The 17,925-nt window shown below is 36.5% G+C and overlaps 1 protein-coding gene across 1 annotated transcript in view; it reads right to left on the bottom strand.

The window, feature by feature from the left end:
• Positions 1 to 17,925, bottom strand: part of CHD9 (chromodomain helicase DNA binding protein 9) — a 98,628-nt gene that overhangs the window by 55,357 nt on the left and 25,346 nt on the right.

Raw genomic sequence — 17,925 nt, 5'->3', positions numbered from 1 at the left:
CCTCATCAAAGGCTTAACAGCAGCGCTGCAGCACCGGGAAGGAGGCAGGGTTCAGGATCACTCTCTGAAATGCCACCTTAAGGCCTACAGGCTATAACAAATAACCAAGAAAACAGCAACAAGCTCAAGATGGCGATGCAGCACGGCTCCCGCAGCAGCAGCCAGTAATAAGGAAGGTTATTCAATCCCATTAGCCTTTTAGCCCAAAGAACCCCTCCTCCTCCCACTCATTCAGGCTTTCACTTACCCTTCCTCTTGGCCTCTTCACTGAAGACATTTTTGGCGTCAGACAAAGGCTTGCCCTCTGCTTTTTCAGCACCCCAGGCAGTGCTCAAGAGAAAAGCATTGAAAGAAGATTGCTAAATGGCCTATTTAGCGAGCTGCAGCCAAGATATGCACAACCCTCCACAAACGCACACTGTGATTTATCAACATATTCCTCCCTTGGCAAGTACACATCCACAGATCCTCCAGCGCAGGTATGGCAAGGGCTGCCTGCCTCCCCTCCAGAGCGGGGTTTCAACAACAGCTGTAAGCAGATAGCCAGATTCCAACAAAGCACAGAAAGAAACGAATGCACAAAGCATCAAAATGCATCAGCATGAATATTAGAGATGTCGTTAAAAATACTGACTCCTTCTGCGGAAGTAGGCCAGCAGATGGTGCTACCCGTTATTATTCCATTAGACTCTGCAGTTTAACCCCCAACGGACTGCTCTTCCCTACATGTGGTACGGGCATTAACTCTTACTTTTCCTCCTCCTGCAGTACTGCCGCCAATGTTTTTTTCGCTTGGATGGAAAACCGTGGGAACTAAGCGTTTTCCTGTCTTAGACTTCAATTCATGGCAACTTTGCAGTTCCAGTTCTCTCATCGAAACGGGCCGGGGGAAGGCACGGGGGAGACAGCGACTAAAATCTGAGTCTGTGGCCTCAAACATATTTTGCTCTCCAATATACTTTTTAATTCTTTTTTTTTTTACATGGAATTCATTACTATAAGCTAGCAACAGTGATTGTATAACCATTTGCTTACAGACTTCCCTGCTTCCTACAGAAAATGGAAGAACTCTTTAACTTGATTTCATCCCTCTGCCCCCAGCCCAGACCTACAGGACACTTTGTGGTGAAGACCTCCTCGATTACATGGGACACGGCTGGATGGTAAACTCCTCTTCATTCCAAGGTTGGTTTAAAGTGCTATTTTAAAAGATCAGACAAGTTTTTAAATACGTATTGTCAACATATCAACTAAAACCAACAAGAAGATATGATTGGGTTTTTTGAAAGGTTATTGAAAAAACGAGAAGCTTTTGACAGCATAGCTCCATCCTAGCAATACTTTTTATTCTCAGAAGCCCCTTAAAGAAGAATGAAGAAAGATCAGGAATTGATTTCTGTGTTGCTTAATATATATTTATACTTCTACTTTGTGATACATATGTATTTTTCCATAGAAAATACTGCAAGGATTTTGAGACTGTTAAGATTAGGCCTTACACTTAATCAGAATTTTACTTCTATTTAAGATCAATGCCAAAATGAAATTCATTGTCCATTGAAAATGCTAGTGGTACCAATACATTAAGTGGATTCTTTTCTTAACAATACCACTTAAATTCAAAGATATTTCTGTAAATATGCAGCTTAATTACAAGGACAATTATTAAATTTTAGTTTTACTTTTGAGAACTCTAGCCAAGATGCTTCTACATTATAGTTACAGTATCTATAACAAATTGCAGTGATTTATCTTTTAGGGTTATATTATTTCATAACTTAGTAAAAATGCTAAATAATGTACTATTTTGCATTTTGAGATCAGCTAAACAAAAAAACATTCCTAATGTACTCTTGGTATAATTTCAGCTCTAAGCCAAATGCTACTAAAGCCAGTACAGTTAGAGGATTTTTAAAAGAAACTGGTATGTTCTTGAACATTCCTGGGCCAGAAACAAACAAACAAAAAATGCATAATAATTAAGTGGGCAATATAGAAATGGTGGCTTTTTCATAATTCTTTTGCAATCATCTTCCTAGATATTTTATTCCTTTAAAACAAAGTTTCTTACGCTACATGTCCTCAGAGCTCCAAGCTGCCTCCCAAGTTATTCCTTAACAACTTTTACTACTTTCTTACTGTAGAATTGTGAGTATGCTGGACAAGGCTACTCTGTTTTAATTCGTCAGGCTGACCCTCTGCTTCTTGCTCTATACTATTGCTTCTGTTTGTAAGTTATGTCTCCTGCACAAACAGTAAGCTATTTATTAGAAAAGCAAGAACATATTTTTTCAATTTTGCTATGACATTTCTAACCATATGGAAATGACATTCATGAAGATGCAGGAAGGCACCAGCCAGCCATTCTAACCTAAATAAAGCTGTAATGAAACCTTCATCAAGGAAGTCACCATTGTCACAAAAACCAAAACTGGAAAGCAACACAAGTGTTTTGAGATTAGAAGAACCAGAAACACGCTTGCACTACAGATGACAGTATCTGTGTGTACTTAGCAACCAAAGCAACAAAAATCATCTAATTCAAGAGGTCTTTTATTCTTTATTTCATGCTTCCAAAAAATGTGTGGCTATAAAATAATTAAACAGTTATACATCATCACGCACACTGAAAACAATTTCAAAAGCTACATAGCATCTACAACAAAAAGGACAAAGCCTTTTGCCAAGCCAAAAATACCCCTCCCCCTTACTGAGAGGGGATGCAGATCAAACATCCTAAAGGAGCATATCCTTCCACCAACAGCTTACAAACCTATTCCATCTATCAGCATTAAGAAAGAAATTCTTAGCTGACAAACGTATAGGAGAAGGTGGAAAGGAAAACCCTGAGGCAGCCATGTATTTAAAAACCGAAGATTTTATTTGGAAAAATATGGTTTTACTTTTCATGGTTGCAAAGATAATCATGCAAATATAACTGAACGTAAACCAATGCAATGTTGTCTTGAGTCTGCACAGCAAGAGCTCCAGGGTATCTGCTGCTGCTAATAGCTTTGCCAAGCAGCGGCCGAGTGCAATGAACAAGCCTCCCGTCAGTTCCCCACTGCTCCCAGCAATCCTGTGGGCAGCAGGGAAATTGGCAGGAATCATGTCAAATTCATGCTACTGCTGCTGCCTGCAAAAGCCATTAACAGCAGCAGGTATAGGCCGTACTGCTGTTCACATGGAACAGCTAGCCCTAAAAAATACTAAGAGTGGAACAGATAGGACAACAGCTGTAGACTTCCCCACATATGCCCTGATTCACAGCAGCCAGGGGAGCATCTTCTCTGCAGTATTCAAAAGAATTTGACATGCTGTCTTGCACGAGTAGAAGGTACACTACACGTCTGAATGATATCTTAATTCAACTAATCTAAAAGCAATCAAGTTACCAGACAATATCGAGAGACGGAATCATGACAGCAGTCTTTGCAATAGCTAGCAGTACTCTGCTAAGTAGGCTTTTCATAGAAAGGCATTTCTCCAACATTTTGTTGTGGGTTGCGTAGGACACGTGTTTGAAGACCTTCACTGGCATAACAGTACTTCCCACAGCATGGAAAAATCACTGTCCTCAACGCTTACAGACATTGGGGTTTTTTTCTCCCTCGAAGGCCTAAACCCATTTTAATTTGCTCCACAACAACTAATAGTTTCTTCACATCCTCTGCGTATCACTACAAAGGAAGCCCCAAGAAAAAGGTAACTTAACACAGAAAAAAATTCTATCTCCTAGAAAACCCTCCCAAATCCTGCCTTATCTATTCCATAAGTAAAACATTGCTTCTACTGTAAGAACACCTTTCTTACAGTAGGTATGGCCATTCATTATAGAGGAGCATTACTTTCAATTCTGTGTGTGTACAGAATCTTTAAGACTAAATATCTCTCCTGAGTTGCATCCATTCTTGATATATTCTCAGGACTGGTAATGCCTTTCCCTGGAATTTTAATGAGTCACACATTTATGATTTAATTATATAAAGCACTTTTTTAAAATAATGATTTTTCACTTGTGGATCTACTCACCCAAACACTAGTTACCACTAAGAACTAAATTATGACCCTAACTAGTCTAACAATAGAAAGCTAAGGTTTACATTTGCAATGCCTTGAATGATTCTTTTACTACTTCTGGTAGTAGTACACACCTGCAGGAAGATGCACATACTAAGTACCATATGCCTTGAGAGCATAGCAAGTTCTTGCTAGTCTACCAGGTCCTTAGGAAAATCAAGATGACCTTGACATCAACTGTACTGAAAGCAGCTAAAATTAGCCACCTGGAAACCTGATCTTCATGCATTACCACATCATCTTTGTCCATGTTTATTACTAAACAAGGAATCTTTCTGTGCATGTGAAGTCACCAAAATAGTATCAATATCACAACTGTAATACAAATAAATGAATCGCATAACTAATGATAATCAATAGTTTGGGTTTTTTGTCCAAATTAGCTTCTCATTTTTTCATATTATAATCACATCAAAATTTGAAAACTGCAGTTGCTTTTAAGCTGCTACAGTGAGAAATCTTAAAGGAATATCCATTCCTCATTTGAATTATAAAATTGTATTTAGGAATGCAACTTTGAAAAAAAGTGCATGAACTCAACTCAGCGACTTCTGAATTCCGTTCTAGTACTCCGAACTTTTTTCCTCTAGAATAGTCTGCATAAATAACTCTTCTAGTGATTTTTTTAATGGCAGTTTTATAATCAAAAAGTGTGTGTCTCTCAAAAAAAAAAAAAAAAAGATAGGAGCTCACACCCTTGACAGAGTCAATCCATAGAAGATTCCTTACAATACGAACGTATGTCACCCCACATGCATGCAGAAAGGAGACGTCTTTGCTGAATGGCAATGCCAGCAAAAGAAGTGGTTTTCTTTATCCGATATCTGAAATAAGATTTCCATGGTTAATTGAGCTACTTCTGCACAACTGATGGGAAGATCACCTGAACACGCAACAGGGTTTCTTTTCTCCAGAAAAGTGCCTTCCCCCCCCGCCAAGTTCCTTCTTAATTGTTTTTATATTCTTGTTCAACAGTTGCCCCACACCATCTGTTGGGATTGCTCTACAAAGCCAAGAACACTGGCAAATGAAGATCCATGGGGTTCTATCATTTTTCCATTCTCTTTGGTGCATATATGGAACTATTAGGAGAGCCAATGAAGCACTCCAAATTGTGGTTCTTTCAACGTACTGATAATACTCTTCCTTCTTTTTCTTGCTTATTATCATTGCTAATGAAGCGTTTAAGTGATACAGAATCTCAAGACATACATACGTGAAACCTAACCCACATTAAAATAGACGTGTTACAGATAGATTAAAAAAAAGGAAAAAGATACCGGGGGGGGTGGGGTGGGTGTGGAATCTTCCTTTTCCATCTTCCACACTTGTTATCTGTAATGTTGATAAATGAATGGCTAACAACTACAGCAATGTGTCCTGGTAACAGTTTTTATCTATATAATAGTCACTTCAGAATGTAAATTTGGTTACTGTGATTTGTACCTCACAAGGCATTTAACACCAAGCTTATGACCAAATTTTAAATTTACGTGGAAATGAAAACATTAATGTAAAGGTCAGCAACCTTAAACTAGTCATGTTTCTAAGACGAAACAAGCACCTGCTTTACATGTCACACACTCTCTACATAGGGTGTTTCTCATCTAAATGCTACCGAACCCAGTAATAATACCGCTAATCATGGTTCACCACTTCTATAGCTAAGATACCATAGTTGTGATTAGTAGCAGCTTCTTAACCAGTAAGCGTCTGACTTACCATATCATTCACTGGGAGAAAATCAAGCCACTGTCCAATGTAACCAGATGCTGCCAACCTGGGCATGCTGCAAAGGCAGCATCAGATATTACAGAATGAGTCTACCGCACACATAAGCTTCCATTTAGAAGATTTTGTTTGAAGATAGTTTTTTGGGGCTCAGTGCCAAATATAGTTAGATTGTTTTTCTGAATATTTAGTAGTGGTATAAAAAACTGTGTGCAACTTTCACTGTAATTCTTAAAGGAGGTACTATGTAATGGAGCGTATTAAATTGCCAGGAAATGAAAGAAATTGAGAACTTCATCCTGCTTGCTCTGCCAAGCTGCTGCACTGGATGCGTGTCAGTTTTCAGTGGCTTGGTGTTCTGTGCCCATCATGTACCCACTTCTCTTTGGTTCTAGTCTGTAACTGTGAACACAGCTATTTGGAAAATGGCATACAGTACCAATAAAACCCACTGCCTCAGCGAAATTTCTCAGGTGCTGTTTTTCACATCCAGAACTAGTAACACTGAGTACTTGTATTGATCTAAGCCTGATGCAGTGTGTATCTTTCGTTCAACCCATAGGGTGGGGTCTCCACTAGAAGTGCCACTATACTTCACATAAGAAAACTGTGGGCTCCAATATATGAAAAAAATGTAATGATCATATTCAAGTCAACTGGCATTGTGGATGCACAATAGATTCGAATTACTAGGCTTGGACCAATTTCAGAGTCATGCCATACCTCTACCGATTTTCTAAAGCCTTTAATACCTATCCTAACAGTCAAAATGTTTTAGCAAAAAAGTTCCACTACTCTGTTTCTTTCTTGCACTCTTCACCGATCTTACCCTACAATTTTCACAATTATTTGACTCCTTAAAAAACAGAGTTGACTTAACTCAATACTCTATACAAGGAAAATGCGGTTTCAGTTCACTGTTTGAAACAAGTCCTGTGCAAGCATCTGGAAGTAAATCTGTAAGATACTTCACCAAATACTTCCGGGCAAGAAAATCACACAGATCTTTCTGATTTAAAAAGACTAGTCATTAGAGTTCAAGCCCCCAGATAAAGCCCTCCAAATACACTGATCCACTGAAATCTCACATCATCAAAGACATTCTTAGAAGGTATAGGTAAGAGTAAGCTTCTTCTGGAACATACCCCTGTTTTTAAAATAGGAAAACTTTTATTGAACAGGTAAAGCCAGATAGCTTCTGTAACGGTGGGGAGTGGAATGCTGCAAAGCAGCGAAAGAGAACAGGTCTCCCCAACTTTTTTTTAATGACCTTTTATACTCCAGAAAAATATAACATTAACTGAAACTGCACTAATTTCTAGTCTTTCATGACTGAACAAATGTTGGTTAAAGTAGTCTCTCACACCAGTAAGTGGTGCTTCAAGAACTTGCCCAGTAACAATACTGGAGAAAATCAGAATAAGCTGTTAACTTTGTTCTTTTCTGTAGGAAACCTTGCATTCCCTCACAAGATTAAATTCATTTTATTTTTGCATTATATTTTAAATCCAAAGTAGGGGATTGATCAGTATCCCTGAGCTGATATTACATGTAAAGTGCAGTGAGGAATGCTAAAAATAATTTTTACTGTAATTAAAGATGTGAACTTTTCTTTAGATCAAACCACTGAAACATCTTTTTTTGAATGCCTCTCTGATATCAAAAAGGAAGAAAACTTATTAAACTCGTGTTCTCCCTTCAAAAAAAATAATACAATAAGAAGATACTTTATTTCCTAACTTTAAGATTGATAAAGGGAAAACAAAACCACATCACAAAATGGAAGCAAACAACAGGAAATCCCTAAATGACTTTTGGCTGGAGTAAGTTTGGGTTTTGCTCTCCCTCTCCCCAAGGTAAGTCATCTTTTCAGACATTTTCGTGGGGTTATTTTTTGAGGCTTTGGAAAAAAGAGAAACAAAATACAAATATTTATTAAAAAACTGCAAGAACAAGCACCATCAAAAAAAAATTCATACACACATAAAAATGTAGTTATTCTATAACAGAATGATTCAGTACTCCATCTTTCCAGTTTGCAAACATCAGGTATCTTGAAAATATAACACATAGCAACAAAATGTACTAAGTATAAGCTTACTGTGGGCAAGATTTTCTAGTCCTCCTGCTACTATCCACTGAATTTTTAAAAAGCAGATGTAGCAGCAATACGGATAAAGAGGGCAGACAAATAGCAGTATCAGTATTGTGAACCACGTCATCGCTCATCAGCTGTCTACAGAGCGCTGAATGGTAAAGTAGCAAAAAAAGTTCCACAGACACCAGTGGACTTTTTCCTAATGCTCCTCAATCTAAACCATCCCTACACCAACTAAAACCCATGCCAGTCTAGAAAATGCCACACATTTTGAAATTTAAAAAGGCAGTGCAAAGTAGTAGCCCATTTTCCCCTCAATTGGATGCTTCATCACTAGACACATAAGACATCTTCATGCAGCTATCATATTCAAGATTAACTTACCTAAGTATAACACGACATGGAGCTAAGTTTGTTCACTACAACTTCATCAAACCTCACTGGCTGTCCCAAGGAAACACATTATTAATACCTTCACCTGACTGGCCTCTTTCCCAAGTTGCTTGATCTAAAACAAAACGGTAAGATACACTAAATGCCCCCCCCAGCCCCCCAAGTGACAGCACAGTTGTCCCTCATACAGCAAGGAACACTTCTGTCCCTTATTATGAAGCCAGTCTTTGATAATCATACATTCTTTGACTAGAAACTTACAAGAAAAGTTTAGCTTTAAAATACTCAGCTAGGTTGTTTTTCAGCTCTCACGTTACAGTTATACATGCACATTAAACTACAAGTGACAGCTGTTCAATTTTTATGCAGCTTGCTTTTAAAAATACCAAGGCTATACAATCACGCCACACAAGTTGGTGCATTTATGCTTCCAAGCTCCTAGTAATTTCTAACCCATTGATCAAATTGAGTTAAATGAGAAGAACAGAAATCTCAGAGATGTCCTACCATTTACATGAAGCAGACAGACAGGTAAAGAAGAGATATCTTACTGAGTGAAACGAAACATGAGCTCAATCCTTCTTGGACCTCTGAGAATCTACATAGGACATTACAATTACAGTAACCACAAGCTGCAAAATCCAACCCTTTGACACCGCATAATCTACTCATTCTTTCTCTTCTCCCTACTTCCATATAGATTCTCATCTGACAAAAAATCTGAACAGAAGTTCTGCTAAAGCAATGCTGAACGGGCCTTCTTGTTACCTACCTTCTCTTCCCCCTTCCCTGAAGGCATTCAAATGCATCAAAACCAAAGAACTGTGGAAATGCTATAGGGACCCATATTTCTTCAGAAGATATTTTGACTAAGCGGCCAAAATATCAGTTTTACACCTCCTGTTTTGTTATTCTTGTTTTAAATTCATGCTTAGTAGTATCTAACATTGCCTTCTAACTTCTATTTTTAAACTTCCTACCTGTGCATCTGAGCCTCTTCAATGTGCACTTACTGACAGGACTCCCATGGCAAATTATTACATTATATAGATTAAAAAATGGCTGAATAAATACTTTTAAAAAAGGCAAATGTTGTGGAATGTACTTGTCCATTTATGACAATATGTAAACTGTTGTTTCTCTATTGAAGTATTAATTCGTCTACACATAATATCATTCTCTAGTGTTAAATTATGATTGAAAAAGAACTTTTCAATGTATAAATTAAAATGTATTAATTTTGAAGTTTTGAGGAAATTGTATATTCCCAGAAATGCAAGGTTTATCACTCTTCCCTCTTCCAAAAAGTTTAATATAGCAAATTTAGGATAATATATCCTGAAAAGATTCCACTTACGTATTTCCATTCTGCTTACTCAAGCCTGTTTCAATTCTCTATGCATAATAAAACAAACAAAAAACAAAAAACCAAACAAACAAAAAAGGGAAGACTGCTGTAATAGTTTATATTTCTAACCATCAATTTCAGAAACTACTGCTTACTTACTACACTTTTTTTCTTTTGATATTCTAAAGCTCCCATCCTGAAAGAAAGACAAATTCACAAGTTTGGTTGTCTGAAGTCAGTAAGACAATTCACACACTCAGGTTTAAATGCAGAAACAAATCTTGCAATATGATGGTTGAAGTAAAACTTCTGAAATGTAATCTTTTTTACTGACACAAAGGAAGTTAGTCTCTAATGGGAAAGATTCTTTCAGAAACTGCCTGTCTGGAAAGGAACAAGATCTATAATAATACAGCAGCTTACTTTAAAGCCTTATGAGTCACAAAAAGAAGTTAAGCATTAGCACTTTTCCAAAACTGCAAGCATGATGAGAAAGCAAAACACAGGGCCAAATAAAATCCAAGCTTGTATTTGCTTAGAAATACAGAACATTGGATTTCTGTAATCAGAGTGCTAAGAATTATAAATTTAAACCTGTAACAAAAAAAAGGTGGAAAAAATACCTGAAATGAAGTGTACTCCATCCACGAAACAAGGCGAAAGAAATGTTGCACACAGAATATATTGAACTTTTCACTGCAACTTTTATTGCTGTTTTCTTAAAATACATATTTTTTGTAACAGCTCAAATAAACTCACACTAATCCACTGGAACTCTGTTGCTAACTTCAGCTTAGTACACAAGTATTATTAAGTGAAACTGTATCAAGCAGTTGCAGACTAGGAGTTCAGTAATCTAACTTTAAGGCATACCAGTTACAAAAGCAACACACCCAACCTGTATATACAACAGAACACCAATACTGACCCAAAGTGTCCAAGTGCTATTGTCATCCAGATAGCAAAGTAATATCTATGTCAATGACCTGATACCAAAATAAATACAAACTGCAATGCACACTGTGAAACAAATACTGTGAAAACTAAAGACACAATTATGTTCGCCCGTTACAGCTATAGGCAGTTGAAAACATACTGTACCTATCATTTGCATGTATAAAATTACCTCACATTAAAAAGTGGAAAGGGGGTAGAAAGAGGTGCATAAACTCAATCTAAATAAATGGATATTTTTAAAGCTACATTTTTTCTACATGACTAGAGAGTCTTTCACACTCAGGAAAGCCTAAAAACTGGTGGAAGCAAGCGTGCAGCGTTTTCACCTGCCACTGTAAACTAAGGTTTGAGCTCACTGGGAAATATCAAGATACAATCTTTTCAACATGGTAGATACAGACAGAAGATTCTAAATAAAGGTTTTGTTCTAGAAGCTGCATAAAGCTCTAAATTGTAAATAGCAGATGAAATTTTGACTGTATTTATTTTTAAGGAAACAGGAACATTTGAGTAACCTATACATGCCATACAAACCAGAGGGCATGAAGTTGAATGTGTTGAGATAGCTTTTACACTAGCTTCACTACACACCCAACAATTTAAATAACATAGGCACTACTCAGACTTACACTCTTCAGCAAATTTCCATATTACTTTAAAAGTATTCAGGTTTCAGCTACTGTTTTCCTTTCAAGTAGTCTTAAATCAAGTAATTTTATTTACCTTTAGACAGAAATTATGATTTATATAACATGACAAAATCCTTAAAAATGCTGATTTTCATGTAAAACAACAACGAATTGGCTGCAAAAGTGTGCAGAACAGAAAACAAAATTACAAAAAACACCAAATTAAACTGAAAAAAGTTTTCCTCTTTCCATTTTCCCAAGTTGCTACCTGCCCACCCATGTTCTAAATGGGCACCACTTTTGTGTGCCATCAAGGGATTAATTTTTCTTGTGTTTTTAATTACCAACCAGAGAGGAAGACCAGGAGACAAAAACCCACCCAAACTACTTCCAAAAAGAAGAGCACACAAGGAGCTTTTTATTCACCTTAATCCAAACACCCAAGATCAGCTTCAGCATGCCTATCCCAAGCACACTAAGAAACCAGCAAGGCATACATCTCTTAGCAAGAAAAAGCAACAGGACCTTAATGGTAGCTGGTTCTTGTCAAAACTTAATTTCAGTTGAAGTGTTCCTTCTACACCTCTCATGGGAGTGGCCTTGTAAGAAAACATTTTTATAATGAAAAACAAAAACCCTTTCATCCTTATGAAGTTTACTACTGTCACTATTACCTTACACTCTCCCCCTCGAAACCCCTCCGCTGGTTTTTTGTCCTGGAGTCACAAGACATTACAGTTGTGAAGGGCTGTAAACTGCAGAACCCGTCCATGGTCTCTTTTTTTGTACTCTTCTGCTACTTAAAGGAGTCACTTAACCTACTGAAGTGATGAAAGCGAAGGGCAAGTAGGCAAGAACTATGCAGAACTAGCATGAACCTGCCCACCTTTTGTCTCAATGCCTCACTTTTGCAATTACCTACAGAAAGGAAAGCTGGGCTAGGTCAGAGAAACAACCACAGATTAAACAAAACACAGAGGAAAATTCTCTTCCACAACATGTTTTAACTGCATAATTTACCAAATTCTGCTCAAATTTTGTAGTACATTAAGTGCAATGATAAAATAAAATTCACTTAGAAGTTAAGTGAACCAGCTTATTCAGAGTATGAAGGCTCCTGGAACAACATGCTGCAACTGATCATTGTCTTGGTCAGTACCAGGAAATGATTCTATGATAATACTGGCAGCCTCCTTTTTAATTTTTTTTTTTTGTTTTAAAAAAAACCTATGCATTTTCAGTGCTTGTTCATGGCAGAATGATGAAGTATTGTGAAAGATGACAGATGTGGAAAGAAAAGATATGGTTTGATTTCGTATTAATAGGGAAATACTGATCATGAACTATCTTTAAATCAAAACAGAATGCATATTCAGAAAGGCTAGCATGTAAGTTCTCTATTTACAATAATTTTATTCACTAGAAGCAGTTAACTTTAAAAGTTTACTCAATCTTTGAACGTGGCTTTTTTTGTTGTATTCCTCAATACTTAACAGAGTAACCAAAATGTTTTCAATGTTTGTAATTTCAGTGAGACAAAAAAATCAGCACTTAACATACATTAAAATATACTGACAGAAATTGGGAAAAGTAATTTTTTTTTTTTTAACATCAACAGCTAGGAAGTCATTAATATTATTAAAACCAGTACTGACTGCATAGCATATTTCCATTTAAATCAGAGGGGGGCATGCTTCTTTCACTTCAATTCAAACCAACTTACATATTTTTCGTTTCAGCTTCAATGACCTACTTTAACAGCTTTCCATGCCAGAATGTCCAATACAAAAGAATACTTTAGCATACATGCAAGCCTAATGAAACCACTCCTGTTGAATCTAGTTTTCTCAATTAAATATTCCTGAGCAAAATCCTCCCCCCCAATTGAGGAGGAAAATTAGATGCCTACAGAAAAGGCATTTATCAAAAAGAGGTGATGGTTTGAAAATAGAGGTCACAAGTCAGAAGATACTACTGGGGACCAACAGGATTCAATTTCAGGCAAAGGAAAAAACCCAAAAGCAAAAAACCCAAACTATTTTTTCCCAAAAGTCTCCTAAAAAATTTCTAGAGAAAGAACATAGCATCCAAGAGCTTCACAGGGATAACCATAAAAAAACCACCAATACAAAACAAAACAGCAGGGAGCATGAACTTTTGGTAGGGATCAAACAGAAAAAGTTGCAAGACAGGTCTCTAGAAATATAAGCATAGCAATAATTTTTTATCTCAGCTGAGCCTGGCTATTAGCAGAAGAGGCAGGACTAGACCCAGTGTAAAGCTCAAGACAAGAGAAATTCTTATCATCTTTAATGAAGTTAAAGTCAACAGAAGCTGCTATCAACATACAGCAGAATGACAGCCTAGTTAGAGACGGCCATGTGCTGCCAAGGTCATCCTCAAGCACAGCCAGGAGCATAAGCACCTTCATACCTCTGGCCCTAACAAGCAAGGCTGGGTCACCATTTCTGAAAATCTCCTGAAATCAGTCAAAGCCTGTACACATTTGCAATTAAACTATATTAAGCCAAAAAGCACACCAGGCTGGCACCATAAAACATGCCTCTTGTGTAGTATCTGGAGTTGACCAGATTTCATAATACCACGTGATTGCAGGTCAAAGAATCCTCTACAGGATGATCTAAATAGGAGCTACAACATAGACACATCAAAATAAATTTGCCTAGTCTTTTTAAAAAATTGTTCTTACTAAACTCAGAGACAGTAAGACACATGTCTGATTTTGTCACTCATATGTTCCTTAAATTTATCTGCCTTCCCTGTGACAGCTTGTGTTCTTTAACAGCTGGTTGCTGCTTTTAAGACTTGCAAGAACCAAAGTTCCTGCTACAACAAAATTTACACGTCAAGCTGAGCCATACCTGGGCCTCATGAGCAGCTGCTACAAAGATTTAGCAAAGAAAAACAACAACCTGAATGTACTGCATCTTCTAGCACTATTTCATATCCTTCTGAAGTATAAAAACAGATACTGTAAGCCATAGCATGTTGCAAGTCATGAAAAGCACAATAGCTATGTTTTTCTAGTAAGTTTGCTTAAAATATTATTACAGAACTCTCATTCTGTATGTATGGTACTCAGTAAAAAAAGATGGTACAGTGAAACAATTGTTTTTAAGATTACTCTTAAGATTATTTTAAAAACCTATCAGTCAGAACTCTCTGAAACAATGTTTCAAACTATAGGAAACAATATGCTCAGAACCAAAATATTTGCAATGTCTTCTTTAACACTAAAGCCAACTTCTCTTTTCTTTCCAACATATAAACTAAAACTAAATTGTGAAGTCATGAATATCTCCTTTTAAGAGGCCTTCCTATCAATCTATGAAACTAGTTCTGGTTTGCAATTCAATATGCTATTGAATAGCATTATGTGCACATATATGATATGCTACTAACATTGAAATTACTTTCAAATACAGACTAACTCCTGAAAAGGCAGTATGTAAAAGATGGGAAGAATTTCGTAAGATATAAATTAAAATGCTAGCCTTCACAGTAAGACATCAAGGGAGCAAAAAACCCAAGTAAGTGCAAACACAAGCCAAATAACCCACACAAAAGAAAATCTGCCACATTTATGAAAGAAAAATCAATCTCTACTACAAATTACACAGCTTTCAAAAATGTAAGACTTGTCAACTGCTTCTAGCCTAAAGCTACATTCCTAGATTCATTTATCAAACTTATTCAAATCAACATAAGAATTCTCAGTTTCATCATCCTAGAAATCCACTCACTTATATTTAGCCTTAAGAGTTCCCAAATTCAATCCACTCAACACCTGAAGATAGACGCTGTCTTGGAAATCCATGTAACCAGGAGCTTGTGCAAATTTTTTAACCTGATAATGAACGAAGAAAACAAAACCTCTTCAGATGTAGGAGGCTGTTAGGTGGACCAAGTGCTGGAAATTATTTTGATCTCTCGATATATTTAGAATTAACAGCTAAAAGCAATTGTAAAACCTGAGTGCACAAAGCACACAGACATCTGGACAAAAGCCACATAAATTCCAAATATACTTCAGATTCTTTGGCTTCAAAACCATACTACTAGTTAACATCTTTACAAGTTCTGCTTCTCTTTCAGTAACAACACTTCACTAACACTTTATAAAGTGTTGATTTTCTACAAAATGTCTCAAGATGAAGTGCTGTTCTAGAAGTTTTAGAGGCAATGGTATGTTTGAAGCCACTCAAAAATTCAGACTTTAGATAATAGTGCTAGACAAAGCAGATTAGTGGTTACCGGTGCCAATGGAGAGTCCCACAGCGAGCCCACTTGCACTCTCTTTGCATTTGAGGCTGCGGTTCCATGCACAACTATTTTGCCTCTACTGCAGAAAATCATGCTTCCCACTCCTTCCTCTCTCCCCACCACAGTTCCTATGGTACACAATTCTGTGCAGCTAAGAGGAGAACTAAATCAGGAACTTGTATTCCTGAAAAACACCCTCAACAAAAAAAGTAAAAAGTTTCTCTGCACCTGAATGAGTTTCCCAGTTCAGTTCATAGCACAAATGGTTGCATTAACACAATACAACGTGGAAGAATAGGAGCTTTTTTCCCATAAACTTTTTTCCCCTTAAACTAATTATAGTTTAGGTATATATTGAACTACAGCTTTAACAATCTATAGTGTAGGTTGCTGTCTTCAGAAGACAATTTAAGATGGGTTTTCTTTTCCGTTTTCTCTGTAATTAGGTACCACTTCTTCCAGACACTAAGCTTGCACAATTATATCAGTACTCTCACATTACCGAATTGCTTTATAGTTCTTCTGTGTTAACAAGACACCTTCTTGCAAATAATTATTTAGATTATTCAATCACACTTATTCTGCAATATCATTAAAAAAATAATATCTACTTTACTTATTTTTGTCAACTAGTCTAGCCTTGATATCTGTAGGATTACTCCTGCAAGCTGACCTAGTCAGAAGCTTCCCTCCTATGCTTGCCATCTGTTAACTACTTTTTACAAAAATGCTTCTCTTTTGGCACACTTTAAAGACAATTATTGCAGTCATTTAATGAGTGTGCAATTATCCCAGGAAAAATTATATTCTTAAATTATAACAATCATTACAACAGCAAGTACTTCATTTTAAAGAGGAAACATACACAAAGAATTGGACAGCCTAATTATTTGACAAGTGATGAAGGTTGAGAGAAACTTAAGAAAAGCATTAGTGATAGCAAAAAAGATTCAAAAAAAGAAGAACAATGAAACAATTTAACTCTACCCAGAGACAGGAATTACTAACAAACTTATAAAGCCTTGAAAACAGTAAGGCAGATACTCTGGCGCATTCTCCCTGTTCTTAAAAGTCCATCAATTTTTGTCTTTCCCTTACTATACAGTTGTATTTTGAAAGGAAAAACAAGGCAAATGAAAAATGGAGAAATTAAAAATTATAATAAATACTCATCAGCAAATGTGTTACAAACTAATCTCACAAACATGTACTTCCTTCCCCTAGCCTATGCAATTTGTCATTTTAAAAAGAAATAAAATGTGTAAAATGCTTATATAAAACTTAAATAAAATATATACAAAAGGAAATGCTTCATACACATTCAACTACAAATAAAGCTATCAAAATATTGCTATCTTCAATGATGAATACTTCATTGGCAAAAAGCCATAGTTAGTAATGAAAACATATTACATACAGCTATAGTTTAAAAGACTTAGTTCATTCCAGGAACTGCACTACTCAAGCTCAGAGATGTTGCCCTACGCTTCCCATTGACTCTGTGCATTTGACACAGCTTTGCCACTTTCACTCCCTGCCATTTGTGCAGGCCGTTCTGAAAATAATGGAAAGCAAGCAAAAAAGCTGCAAAATACAGTACAAAGAAGGTCAGTGGAGGGATTACTTTCATTACTTGTACATACATGATAAACCTATTAGGTGCTGGGAGATGACAATTGAATTCTGCTGCCTCACTGTGGTAGAGAATTTATTAAGCTCCTACAAGGAAGGTGAAAATTGTTCTTTAAGCACAGAGAACTAAATCCAGAGCATACAACTCCTAGAAATGTTTTAAAGTGAAGTTCAAAGGTGTGCATTTGTTAATATGATGATGTCACCCATAAAATCAACCACAATTAAAGGAACAAGAACAATATAAATACAGTGGACATGCTTAATAGGAGCTATACCAGTACTATTAAGCATTTTAGGAAAAAGAACAAGGTTTTAGGGCTCTTTTGGTTTGGGGGCTGTTTTTTTGGGGGGTGTGGGGTATGGTTTTTTACATTTCAAGATTACAAGATATGACTTTTAATGCCCTCCCCAAACACAAATGCTTACTGAAACAGATGTCTGGATTTCAGTTTTCACATGATGCAAAGTAGGGCAAATTGAGATGTGTATTTTATTATGCTCAGTCCCACTGAAAACTGTCATCCACTGCTTCACAAGCAATGCATATAACAGCATCATAATTTTACAATCTTGTATTGTAACAATACATAGGAGACATAGCCTATAAACTTACTATGCAAAACAGTCTCTTCTACAAAGAATTTATATATAGTGTGATCAGTTCATTACTTAAAAATATTTCTCATTACAGGCCCACTTAAAATTGAACTATACAGAATGTAAGAAACACACAGACAAATACTATACCCTTGACTTTTATACATCTTCCA

Source organism: Gymnogyps californianus, chromosome 12 (genome assembly GCF_018139145.2).
Source record: "Gymnogyps californianus isolate 813 chromosome 12, ASM1813914v2, whole genome shotgun sequence".
NCBI lineage: Eukaryota > Metazoa > Chordata > Aves > Accipitriformes > Cathartidae > Gymnogyps > Gymnogyps californianus.
The sequence above is the reverse complement of the archived record's forward strand: the minus strand, read 5'-3'. Positions and strand labels throughout refer to the sequence as shown.